Raw genomic sequence first — 14465 nt, 5'->3', positions numbered from 1 at the left:
CATTTGTGAAGGATTCGGCATTGCGGGATGTGGTATCCACTGGCACAGTGGGCTTAAAGGATACCATCTCCGTCTTAAGAAGAGTGAAGTCTGCTTTTGAGAAGTTTTTCACTGTGGTCTTTTGTGCTGGGGGTGGAGGTGGGATATGTATATCCAGGGTGATTAGTTTGTGGTCAGATCTCACTAGTGAGGGGTATACTTCCGATGTGGAGCATTTTGTCCCCATGTTTGTGATGATCAGGTCTAGTATATTATCTCCCCTAGTGGGAGAGGTGACTAGTTGTTCCAGTGCATTCGAATTTATGAATTCCAGGAACCTTTGGGCTAGGGTATTAGGGCTAGAATAATGTACCCAATCTATGTTTGGGTAGTTGAAGTCTCCCAGTATGATGGTATTTTGTGATACATTCATATCCTCCAATGTCTTCAGGAAGGCTGAGTGGGGTTCTTGAGATTGGGAGGGTGGTCTGTAACATGCTACCAGTTGTATAGCAGTTTTGCCTATGGTTAGTTGCACCTGTATGGTCTCTGATGCTTCTAACCTGGAGGTGTGGGTGTCCTTTATAAATATGGACACTCCCCCTCCCTTTGTGGTTCGGCCCGGGTTTTTGGGGCCGAAAAGCATGATACGAGGTATAGCCTGGTAGCGCTGGGGTGCTCTCAGGAGCCTTGAACCAGGTTTCAGTTACTGCACAGATGTCGATGTTCTCCATGCTGAGGAGTGCATCAAGTGCCTGCATCTTGAGATTTAGACTTCTGGCATTGAGCAGCATTACCCTTAGTTTTTTTCCATTTTTGTTTTCTAAGGAGGTGGGTTTGTCTTTTGAGCCTTGCCTAAAAAAGGCACTATGGGGGTGGCAAGAGCCTTAGCCAAAATCTGGAAGCCCAGTGGTGACAGGTGTAAGCCATCCCCTGCGAAGCAGCATGGCTTGTCTAACATATCATCCCAGGCAGACAGACATTGGATCCCCTTGGAATGACACCAGTACTCAAGCCAATTGTTAAAGCTGATCATCTTATCTTTGTATTGTGGTATCATTCTTGGTGAGGGCAAGATGCTGCTCAGGGTCAGGGTCATACCAGCCTGGGCTGCATAATCAGAGAGCTCCTCTATGTCTCTTTTCATGTAGTCCAGGGAGGTACATCTCAGGTCATTCACACCAGCATGGACAATGACGGAGTCATATTTGTACTTGCTTTGGAGTGACCTGAGTGCGTGTGTTATGTGGTGGATCCTAGCCTCTACTTATTTTTATTATTTTTCATAAGTTCACAACTTTAACAAACTGTTAATGGATTCAATGCCATTTAAACCATGTGGCACACACGCATTAAGCTGTAAATGCCACCATAACTCTCATTGCTCAAGAATAATACTCCACGGACTACCCCTGAGGTTGTGTTCAACCCGTTCTAGTACAGAAAATGTAAAGAAATGATTACCATTGTTCTTTTTTTTTAAACCTCTTTATTGAATTATCACCTGTGACATAGGCAAATTTACATTCATATAAAAGTAATATTATATAAATTATTCAATCCTTGCTTTTTTTTTAACAAGAAACATCTTCATTAAACCATCATGTACTACATAGGCAATCATCCATTTATATAAATGAAAATAAACCACACCAACACAATCCTAATTGCAAGCATTTTATATCACAAACCATATTAACACACTCCCAGTTGCAAACATTATCAATCGCCTACTGTATAATATGCCCAGTTGTTCTCATTCAAACTTTACATAGCTCACTTAAGTCTTGCTGCCTTTTTGGTCTCATTCCTCCTTTGTATGTACTATTCCCACAGTTCCCATTTTTTCTCCTATGTAGTCTGCTCCTACCCTTTTCTAAAGTTTTCAATTCCAGTTGTTTTTATCTCTGTTATTATATTCACTACTTCCAGTCTAGTTGGTTTAGATTTTGATTTCCATTTTCTAGTAATTGCTTTTTTGGCAGCCACCATTATTAGACATAACAAGGCCTGATCACCATTGTTCTTGATTTGTTTATATAATGAATTAGTGCATTTTTCTTTTCTTATCTCATATAAATGTTCATAAATGCAGACCATACATCTTAACTTCTTAGAGCAAGAAATCTGGACAAAGCCATAAATAATGGGGTGGGACAAAGGGACAACAATAGTGACAATTTTTAAATATTGCTCTTACAAACTTAGAAAATAGAAAAACAGGTTTTGTATTATGTGTATATTGGTTTCATTTTCATACCTCTCAACTGTACAGATTTTCACAGAATATCCACATTTTTGTTTCATATTTTGTTTTATATATTTGGTCTGTTTCACATAGAATTGTGTTTTTCTTGGCAAATCACTGGCAAATCTTTGCGTGTTGAAGTCAGAAAATAATGAAAGGCATTTGAGTTTCTGACTTCACATCCTTCAGAAAATTCATGCTGATGCAAAACCTGTTATTCTATCACCTTTCTTTCTTTTGTAAGAGGAATATTTAAAAAGTGTTGCTATTTTGGGCCTTTGCCCCCCATTATTTGTGGCTTTGTCCAGATTTCTTGCTCTAAGAGATTGAGAGGTATGATTTTGGTTATCTTATGAAGTCTGTTTGTCAGGATGAAAATGCGATGAATTAGATAAAGCGTTCATTCCTTGGTGTCTTCTGTGAACCAAAGGGTACATTTTTGTGTTTTTCTGTGTGGATTTCTTCAATAAATTTTGGGATTTTTTTAGCCTGGTCATGATGTGGCTTATGTCTGTTGTCTCTCACAGTACCTACAGTTTGTTTAGGTTTTGCATTAGCATGAATTTTCTGAAAGGTATGAAGTCTAAAACTCAAAGGTCTGTCATTATTTTCTGACTTAAATCTTCAATTATTTGCCAGTGATTTGCTAGAAAAACATAATTTCATGAAAAATAGACCAAATATATGAGGTAAAATTCTGGACATTCTGCAAAAAGCTGTACAGTTGAGAGGTATGATGCGGTCTTTTAGCCTCTGTTCACTTTTACCTATATAAAATGCACTGCATTTCTGACAAAGTGCACGGTACACCACTCCATTTGTATTGCAGTTATAGCACCCTGAAAGCTTATAGTTTTTAGATTGAATCCGAATACTAGCACCTATCTGTATGTGCTTGCATTGATTGCACATACCACATCTATACATTTTTCCCACTGTAGTTTTAGGATCATTCAAAATATTATTGAATATGTTTTTGAAACTGGTACCTCTCTTGTGTATCACATTAGGTCACTCCCCCAGCTTTCGCTGACATTATCTGCGAACTTATGAAAAATAATAAAAATAAGTAGAGCCATATGTTTTTTAGTATGTGTATAATTTTTCAGTATGATTTTTTATGTATTTGTATTATCACTGTAATTATAGTGTAGGTTTTATTGTGTGGTTTGTTCCATGAAGAATGCATTTTGAGATTTCAGCTGTTCGACCTTCTGAAGGGGAACCATATATATATATATATATATATATATATATATATATATATATATATATATATATATATATATGGCTTACTATCAAAATTTCTACATAAAAAACAAAAAAGTATTTAGCATCGAAAGACAATATTGAATTAATGCATACTAATGAGGTGTAAATGTCGAATCTGATGAACAAATTCATCAGATTTGACATTTATATTGAATATCAAATGGGGCAACCATATAGGAGCTAAGGTAAGAATAGCTACTACCCTAGAATTCACTGTTTTTCAGAGGGGCAAGCCCCCCCCCCCGCACCCCCCTGCTAACTATACGTTCCAACTCCAAGACTGCACTACAGTGAGGAAAGGGAGGAATTTCCCAATCTGCACTGTACCGCAATCTCTACTCATAATATCGAACTCCTATCAGTGAATGCATAGTGGCATTTGCTGATATGGACTCTCACTCAATTAATGTTCGGCAACACAGAAATCAGCCAGTGGCCATTTGGCATTCCCATGTTCTCCGAATGTTAATTCTATCTTTTGATAGTGCACTATATTAATTTTTTTAGGCCACTCAGTCTCTGTATTTTGGAATTCACTCATGCAGGTTCAGACATTTCACATGGTTACTGTGGTGGGGACATGCCAACAAAATCTGCTATATTTGTGATGTATAAAGGACGGAAAGACTAAAATGGCTGTTGTAGTGAGGCACACCAGAAATGCTGTAGCCACAGTTTTATTTTGCTTAGATATAAAATGATTATTATATAAATTAACATCCCATTGTCCAGCTAAATAAGACAGAATATGTGTATGTTTAAGTGGATGCATTTTCACAAGACTGGTGAACCTCACATAAAGCACAAAATACAAAATACACCTGATTTACTGCTGGCAGTTGCCATTTTCAATTCATAGACAGCCCTTCAGCAGTGATCGTACTCGAGGAGATGCAGAACCATGGTAGGCTATCTCTCTGTAAATGAGGAACTCTGAGATACAGGCATATGATGAGTCATGTGCACATGTGCTCTCCTCCGTAAATGCCTGTGCTAAGTGATGCATGCAGCCAAGTGACTCACAGAACCACTTGGATGCATAAATCACCACCCATGTTAATTAATATGGCCAGAAGTTTGCATTCATCCACTACTTTCAATCGGAGATTTTGTGGTAGAAGTGTCGGGAAGTTTAGTGGACATGCAGTGGTAAAGCAGTGAGTGCATGTATATATGAGTGTTTGTGTATCTGTCTGTCTGTGTGAGCACACCTGCCTGCCTGATAATCGCAGTAGGGGAGTTATTCAGAGGTTTGGTGAGGTTGGTGTGTATGTATGGTGAATGGCTGAGTGTGTGTGCATTATCAGGTGAGGAGAATGTGATTAATGTATGATGAGTGTGTGTTTGCATGTGTTTCTAGAGGTCTTCCATAACTCTCAACTCCCCCTAAATTAATGAGCACTGGCTGTAATATGGATGGTGGAACAGTAGACAACAGGGACACATATTAAATAGTATTTTAACTCACTTAAAAAGTATATAGAACATCTGATTTTGCAACAAGAAGCTACATCCGAAAGACTACAGGTATGAATCTCCAATGTCTGGCATTATTGACTGCATTCATTCAGATCAGGTACACGGTGATTGCTAGAAGCAAAATTATGGGCATTCTGTCCAATCAGGGGCATTTGAGAGTTATGGAGATGTGTTTGCATGAAAGGAGTGCCCATTCTAATATGATGCATGAGTCACCATCAATAATTTCTGCAGCAAAATGCTTGTTAGCACTTGCAGTAATCACTGATCAATTGAGAGACATCCAGATTTGCCAATAAAGAGGTCATTGTGGTTGAGTCCCTAAATCACTTTTTCTGTGACTGTGTTAAAGGGATCTTTTTGCCACAACCTTAACATTCACAGTTAGGCTATTTCTGAACCCAGACCATAATTTCTTAGTAAATTAGGTTATGTGAATATTACATGCTGAAACATTAGAATGTATTTTAAAATTAAAGCAAATGATATGAAAAAAGTCTGCTTTTCAAATTATTGTCTCACATAGCAGTCTGCTTTCTTTCTTTGTAATATATGTGTCATATCTGTTCATTATTTATGTGAAATAAGAATACTTACAAGCTCTATGTAGTAGTACTGCTGGAAAAATTATTTACATTTCCACCAGATATTGTTTAACTCTGAGTTGACACAAGAGGTAAAAGCACAAAAAACATCATTACTTGTATAAGCATAATATCTTATTAGCTTCTTTGCATGCATACTTTACATGTTATAATGACACATATCAGTACCAGTGTCACAACAGGTAGCACATTCACCTTTTGTACAGAAGACTATAGGTTAGATTCTCACACAAGGCAGATGGCTTGTTGACACTGTAGTGCACCATAAGGTGTCATCCTTCAGATGAGATGTGAAACCAAGGTTCTGTCTACTTGAATTGCTGGTTGCTCAGGTGGGTGTAAAACAGTAATAGATCCCATGGCACCTATCGAAAAAGAGAAGGGGAATTTGCTGATGCCCTGGCCAAATTTCCCCTAGTAGTATAAATACCACCTTAGGTCTCCCCCTTGAAAAGAGCCCACTAGCCTAGTGGGGCAACTCTCATTAATAAAGAATATGCTGTAATACAGAGTGGTGGCTTCCCAGTGAAATGTTTGTAAAACTGTTTCTTTTTTCTCATCTCCATTGCTATTGTGGAAGATGCTGTTACTATTGTTTATACTACAGTGACTATTGTTCTTAAGAGACTGAGAAGGAACAAGTCAAACAAGCTAAGTTTGGAGACAGGTTGAGAGAACTAAAGAAGGTAAAAGGTTCCAGAGGAGTCTGGGAGAGTTTGTGGGTGAAGATTTGAGCATCAGCTCTGGGAGAAACTAGTCAGAATGATTGTCAAATCAGAAAAGATTCCTTGTGATATTCAAGTCTGACTTGGGAGTAGAGACTATTATATTTTGTTTTTTATTCAGATGCCTGAGGTACTTTAATTTTCTTTTAAACTGAGGCCACTTAAACCTTTGTTTGTGCCACAGAAAACAGTGGTATTATTACAGACATTTTGTTAAGCAAGGACTTTGATAAATGTTCTATATTCTGTAAGACTGTTTATTTTTGTTGGACAAAGTTAGATCAGACTGTTGTTTTCCTTTAATAAAGCTGTTTTTTGATAAAAGTCAAAGGTGCCAGCAGGCTTTGTACTCCTCATTGGTGGATGCAGGAGACAGTATCATCAGCTACTACAAATTTCCTGAAGCCCTGATCCTTCCCCAAATAAAATGTCAAAAAAAGAGATTTTTTTTTTTTCCCTTTTCACTTTTGTGTGGCCTGCAGTGCTGAAGGAGATTGCATAAGACAGTAAGTGGAACCATAGTCAAGATATACATGATATACCTTCAGAAGTAGTTCAACTGATATGATGAAGTTGCATTTGAAGAGCCATTTCTGAGCCAGAATCCCTGGTGGAGGGCCACTATCCCAGTGAGCTGCCCAATGACTGCCATAATACAGTTCCTTAAAGGCATACCTGCTGCTTCTGCTGCTGCCAAATATATGGTAGTGGTAGCTAAATCTGTGCCTAAACCTGAAGCTACATCTCCCCTAGAGCCATTGGCTTGCTAAAAAAGTCCAGGAACCTACAGATCACTGTTTGAGTGACTCACCACCTAGGAGGGCTGGTACTAAACCTACTGAGCTGAGATTCTGGTTCTACAACTCACCAGAAAACCTCTCTGTGACTTTGTCGATATGAAAGGTGCTGACTATAAGGACTTTGAAAACATGAAGCACTGCCTGCTAGCACTGATAGGCAGTCACCACAGAAACTAAAGCAGTCAAGTTTTATGAACAGAGTTATAGTAAAATCAGAATAGTAATGACATATATCAGAACGTAAGCACATTGTCACCTATGGTTAAATGCAGAAAACAGTAATACTAAAAGGACTATCATGTAAAGATCAGTTACTGAAATATTTAAGCAACCACTGCCTAATGTTAAGATGTAGGTGTGCCTGGTGTGTAAGACACAATAGGCCTTGTAATAATTGTTGAAAGAGTAATGTGCTATGAAAATCTATACAGGTGACTTCCCTAAAGTAACTGACAACCCCGTGTTTAAACCAAAGGAAGCCTATATGAATATTTTGTGTTTTAAATGCAGGAGTAAGGAAACACCAATGTTCTACAGTTGGGATAGCAATGAAAGCAAGTCTAATATAAATAACATAAATGTTGACTTGAATGTAAATAATCCAGAACAAATGGAGTGTGACAGACATAATGCTAACTAGTAGGGACTCCATCATCATGCCACCACTAAGGTCACAAAATGTCCTGTTCTCTTAAGACAGAAAAGAGCTACAAGATCTTCTAGTTTTTCAGTAGCATAATAACCCTATTAAGGGCCAGTGTGTTTGAAGCAGAACATCAATTCCTCTAAAGCTGTAGGAGCTGTTTGCATTCATGAGGATACAAATAGGTAAATGACAGCAGAAATTCAAACAACATTTGGGAACGTTATACATCTTGTGGCTGTAACACCATTCCCTACTCATGGCTGGATTACCAGAACCGATTTTGATATTTTTAAGGAAATATGGAAACAATGGTAGGGTGGTTATATGACCAACATACTCAATCACCAGCCTAAGGATAAAGAGTCGCCAGGACCCTACAACCCTCTTCATAGCCCTATTGTAGAACTCACTGTTATTGACATTTACAGACCATATGGAAGGCTTGGATCAGGAGTCCTAGCCAGAAGTTACTGACTGGGCATAATATGAGAGATAGAAAACTTTTACCCAGGATCCCCTGAGTATGAAAGGACAGCTCCAAATCATGTCTTTAAGACTTCCTTGATACCTTACTTCATAGGCATTCTGCTAAGGAGGATTACAATGGACATTGTGGGTCCTTTAAACAAGTCCAGTAATGGATACCAGTATATTCTGGTCATACTGGATTATGCAACCAAACACCCTGAAGCAATGAAATGTTGAAATCCTTTTTAAGGAAAGTGATAGAAGGCAATGGCAAAAATTCAGACCAGTTATTACCATGCCTGCTGATTGCCATCTATGAGATTCATCAAGCTTTCATAATTTGTAGTGGCTTTCAATTCCTCTGTGAGAGGCATCTAAAAACTGTTACACATAGTCAAGGAGACATAGAAAGAGGAGACAACTCCCTTTAAAACAATTTTCGAAGCACTATACCTCCCTGCAAGGTCAGTTAAAAACTGGAATTCTGATACTTCACAAGGAGACTGCACAAGCCTACCATGGCAATATACAACAGAGATAGCAGAAGGTAGGAATTTTAGTTTGGGGATCTGGTATTGGTTTTAGTACCTTCAATTAAAAATAATTTTCTGGCCAAATGGTAAGAACCTTTTGAAGTCACTGAAAGAGTAAGCAAAGTTCATTAATAAGTTAGATACCAAAAGACATCCCCAGCAAATTTACAAAATAAACATTGTTAAACCATGGAGAGAGGCTGAGACAGCCTTAATCAGTCAATTAGCTGAGGTAAGAGATCATAAAATGGAATAGGGTTACTGTCCATATATTAACTGCTGGTAGATGTGACCCTATCCAAGCCTCAAAAATACAAAGTAAATGATTTAAACTTCAGAAAAATAAAAATGAAATGCCGCAACTGAATGCCGTCATGAGATTAGGTTTAATAAAGGAACAAAATAAGTTGAAAACAAGCACTAAGTGCTTTCACCCTGTCAAACTTTAAGGGCTTCATCAAAGCAAATCATTACATTTGAACATCCGCTTAAATAAGCCCAGTAATCACATGATTGGTCTACAAAAAACATAGCCTTAAAGAAACCATTAACTGCATAAAAAATATAATAAAATTGAAAATTAGTTAATACCATTCAACAATTTAGATTTGATGGAGAAGTACAGAGAAAGTCAGAAGGAGCTGCACTGTGTCTTTGTGGACTTAGAGAAAGCATATGACAGGGTGCCTAGAGAGGAGTTATGGTATTGTATGAGAACATCTGGACTGGCAGAGAAGTATATACGAGTGGTACAGGGTATGTACGAGGGTAGTGTGAGAGTGGTGAGGTCTGCGGTGGGAGTGATGTATGCATTTAAAGGTGGAGGTGGGATTACATCAAGGATCAGCTCTGAGCCCTTTATTTGCAATGGTGATGGACAGGTTGACAGATGAGATCAGACAGGAGGACCTGTGGACATTGATGTTTGCAGATGATATTGTGATTTGTAGAGAGAGTAGGGACCAGGTTGAGGAGACCCTGGAGAGGTGGAGATATGCTCTAGAGAGGAGAGGAATGAAGGTCAGTAGTAGGACTAAGACAGAATATATGTGTGTAAATGAGAGGGAGGATAGAGGAATGGTGAGGATGCAGGTAGTAGAGCTGGCGATGGTGGATGAGTTTAAATACTTGGGATCAACAATTCAGAGTAATGGTGAGTGTGGAAGAGAGGTGAAGAAGAGAGTACAGGCAGGGTGGAGTGGGTGAAAAAGAGTGTTTGTGACAGACGGGTACCAGTCAGAGTGAAAGGGAAGGTCTACAAGAGAGTAGTGAGACCAGCTATGTTATATGGGTTGGAGACAGTAGCGTTGAAAAAAGGCAGGAGTCAGAGCTGGATGTGGCAAAATTAAAGATGTTAAGATTTGCACTGGGTGTGACGAGGATGGACAGGATTAGGAATGAGTATATTAGAGGGTCAGCTCAAACTGGATGGTTTGGAGACAAAGACAGAGAAGCGAGATTGCATTGGTTTGGACATGTGTGGAGGAGGGATGCTGGGTATATTGGGAAAAGGATGCTACGGATGGAGCTGCCAGGTAAGAGGAAAAGAAGAAGGCCTAAGATAAGCTTTATGAATGGGGTGAGAGAGGACATGCAAGTGGTTGGTGTAACAGAGTAAGTTGCAGAGGACAGGAAGAAATGGAAACAAATGATCCGCTGTGGCGACCCCTAACGGGAACAGCTGAAAGAAAAAGAAAATTCAACAATTTAGATGTTGCTTTCACCCTGTCAAACATTAAGGGCTTCATGTTTGACAGGGTGAAAATGCGTAATGTTTGTTTTTAACTAAGGACAAGTTAAATAAAAATATCATAAAAATGACTATACCAGATGAGAAGGTCAACCTTAAGTCCTACCAGATGCCAAAGTCTAAAAAAGGGACATTTCAGAAGGTGGTAAAGAGAATGTTACATTTGAGGATTATTGAGGGGTCAAACAATGAGTAGAAAAGACCCACAGTTTTAGTATGCCAGCTCAATGGAGCCACCAGGTTCTGCAGTGATGTTTGGAAATTCAGTAGCAAATCTAAATTCAACAGTTACCCCATGCAAAAGATGAGACAGCTGATTGAGATGTTAGGGAAAATGATATTCCTGATCACCCTGGATTTCGCAAAAGGCTACTGACAAATCCCATTAACAGACAAAGACAAAAAGAAAACTTCCTTTGCAACTTCAAGCAGCTTATTTCAATAACAAGTCTTCTAATTTTACCTTCATGGGGTGCCAACTACATTCCAAAATGTAACTGACAATGGGCTTAAGCATACCTAGATGATGTCAATATTCATTCAGAAGACTTGAACTGACACCTGCCCAAAGCTCAGATTGGTCTGTTTTAGTTCAGGCAGGCAGAGCTCATGGTCAAAGCCTTTAAAAGTAAGCTCAGGATGACTGTGGTTAACTTGGCATACATAACAGGCAAAGGGGGCATTAAGCCCCCATAAGATAAAAAATGGAGGCAATAAATAACTGACCAGTACCCCAGATGAAACAGGTGGGGGTCTTACTCAGCCTGGTGGGCTACAACCAGACATTTGTACCACACTTCACCATCACTTGCTCCCTTGTTAATCTTACCAGCGGCAATTTGCCAATTAAGATCAGGTGAAACCTAGATGTAGAGTATGTTTTCCAGGTTCTGACAGCTATTCTGTGCTCAGAATCTGTCCTGGTTCCTCTGACTTTTCTAGACTCTTTATAGTGCACACAGCAGAATCAAAGGTGGGCTTGGGTGCAATGCTATCAGTCCAGGTTAGCTAAGAAAGGGCACCAAGTTTGCTATTTGAGTAGAACACTGAACAAGTCTGAAACTAGATATTCATCAGTCAAGCCTGAATGCCTGACCATCAAATGGGCTCTGAATCGCTGTGGAAATACATATTTAATGAATAACCATGTCCCCCTGCATATAAGTATATACACACACACACACACACACACATATATATATATATATATATATATATATATATATATATATGTGTGTGTGTGTGTGTGTGTGTGTGTGTGTGTGTGTGTGTGTAAAAATTATATTTCACTACTAAATCAGCATACACTACATTGACTATAAATTATCAAAATAAAAAAAAAATAACATTATGCAGGAGCCAAGGCCCTCACTGCACCCCAACCCCTGCTAATTATATACCAACTCTAAGGCCATAAAACAGTGGGAAAAGGGCAAACCCCCACTCACAACTATGTAGCAATTCTGGAAAACAAATGCTTCCATCCTGCTATGAATCGGTAATTCAACAGAACACTTTTTGCAATTAAACATTCAATGTAAGAAACATATGATGAAACACACTGAACCCATATGCCTACATACATACACACACACCACACCTACATACACATACAGGCAACAGACAAACACTCAAGCACAGGCATGCACATTTGTATGTAGATAAACACACACAGATACACATGTGGACACACACACACACACACACACACACACAGATGCACTTACATACATGTATATATACACACAGATGTGTATTTGGTGAAAGTCCAAAAAACATAATTTCAGTCATTAAAACTGAGAGCTATAAAGGCAAATCAGGGAGTATACACCGAGTCTTAAGTTTGCAGGATGTCAGAGTATTCCTCCTAGTCTGAGATACAGCAGTCTTAGCTAGTATACATAAGTATACATACATTTACATATAAGTATCAAGGGTATTTGTGTGTGTGTGTGTGTGTGTGTGTGTGTGTGTGTGTGTGTGTGTGTGTGTGTGTGTGTGTGTGTGTGTGTGTGTTGTGTTTGTGTGTGTGTGTGTGTGTGTGTGTGTGTGTGTGTGTGTGTGTGTGTGTGTGTGTGTGTGTGTGTGCGCGTTGTGTTGTGTTTTGTGTGTGTGTGTGTGTGTGTGTGTGTGTGTGTGTGTGTGTGTGTGTGTGTGTGTGTGTGCTGTGCATGTGTGTCTATGTGTGTGTGTGTGTGTGTGTGTGTGTGTGTGTGTGCACGAGAAAGAGAGGAAAAAGAAAGACACAGATTTGCAGATACACACATTTAATTAAATATAAAGGATATAATTACTTTTCTAGGTGTTTCATAATTCATAAAAGCTGAATACCATTAGAGATCACTATGTAGCAAAATGTATTACACTACATAAAGTCATCTAATAATAATAATAAGAAGAATATGTCCAAACTACTAACAAGCCTAATATAATCAGGCAGTTCATTCCACATTTTTGGAAATCTGATAGGAAATGAAAGGCCTCTTCTAAAACCATTGAGAATAGGAACAACAAATGTTGGTCTGTCCTGTCTTCTACTTTCTGTTGGTAAAATATAAAGCTCAAGGTACAAAATTTCCTCTTAACTGCTATCATGATCTGAAAAAAGACTGTACAACTCTCCCCACTTTATATATAAAATACTCTTTAAGTCTCCTGGAACAATTAAAATAGCTAATATCAAAAATGAAATGTGTGAAATGCATCTGAACCATATCAAAACATTTAATATGAGAGCTGGTATTAATAGTAAAAAGTTATTACATTCGATAATGGTTCTTACCAGAGATACATACTGAAGAACTAGGACCTTTCTGTTATAACAAAAGCGAATGAATAATACTCCTAGCTCTCTAAGTAGGAAACATTTGTTAAACAACCAGAGTAAAAATGGTGCCTAAATGCCCAAATCCTGATATCTGATGGCTGTTTAAAATGGAAAAAAAGATATATCACCAAAATATAACTAATTTTATGCAAATTTATCTTAAGATTATTAGAAGTGCACTGAGCTTCATACTCTTTTAAAGTACTTTGAAAAGTAAAAGGGTGAGGCTATAATGTCAATAGTATCCTATTTGAAGTAATCTGCACATTTGTAGAGTCAACCAGATGTAAACTGGAAATCAGGTAAAATATATTGCACAGTATAGATCCCATTACCAAGCCATGAAGATCTCCTGAGGTAATACACTTCCAAGGGGAGTATGTTTCAGCAATTATAACTGAAATTCAAGAGATGAAAGCCATCTGGTCCATACAATAACGAAGGAGCTCATACTGAGTCACAACAAGGGATTGAATAACTAAAATGTAAATGGAGTTGCGTTTTATCCATGCTTATATCAACAACAAAACATGGAAAATATGCAACAGTAGCCAAATCCTATATATCGATATAAAACTAAATTGGTAAAACAAGATCAAAAATGTATACATTCTTGCTGATGAATATCATGTACATCCAACTCATGTAAGTTTTAACAGTGATGTCTGACAAAAAATCTTTCAAAAACATTGTCCAGAATACAGATAAGACTAGTTGGTTAATAATTTAAGTGACTGTTCTTGCTAACTCAGTTAAATGAAGGCATTACTTCAGCCTTTTTTCCAGGCTGGGAAAATGTATTAATTCCAAAAAAGATGTATTATATAAATGACAAAATATATCCAAAAGTACATTTCTAATTCAAAATAAATGCACAAGCAATTCCACCAGAACCTATACCAGTAGTACTTTTAATCTCGCTCATTTCAAAGTTAAGTCTTTTTAATAAAAAAGGTAGGGAAAAATCAATGGGTGACATAATTAATGAATCAAAATCATTAGAGGGACCCATAATCTGTTGAAATGTGAGAGCTAATATTTCAAGAATATCTAATAACTCAGTGAAATTTAGGATGTGGCATGATAAGGTTCATCTTCATCAAACAGTATCTTGTTGTCTAAAACTTCCCCAT

Source organism: Protopterus annectens, chromosome 4.part0 (assembly GCF_019279795.1).
Source record: "Protopterus annectens isolate FY-2018-M chromosome 4.part0, PAN1.0, whole genome shotgun sequence".
Classification (NCBI taxonomy): Eukaryota; Metazoa; Chordata; order Ceratodontiformes; family Protopteridae; genus Protopterus; species Protopterus annectens.
This window is presented reverse-complemented; position numbering follows the sequence as displayed.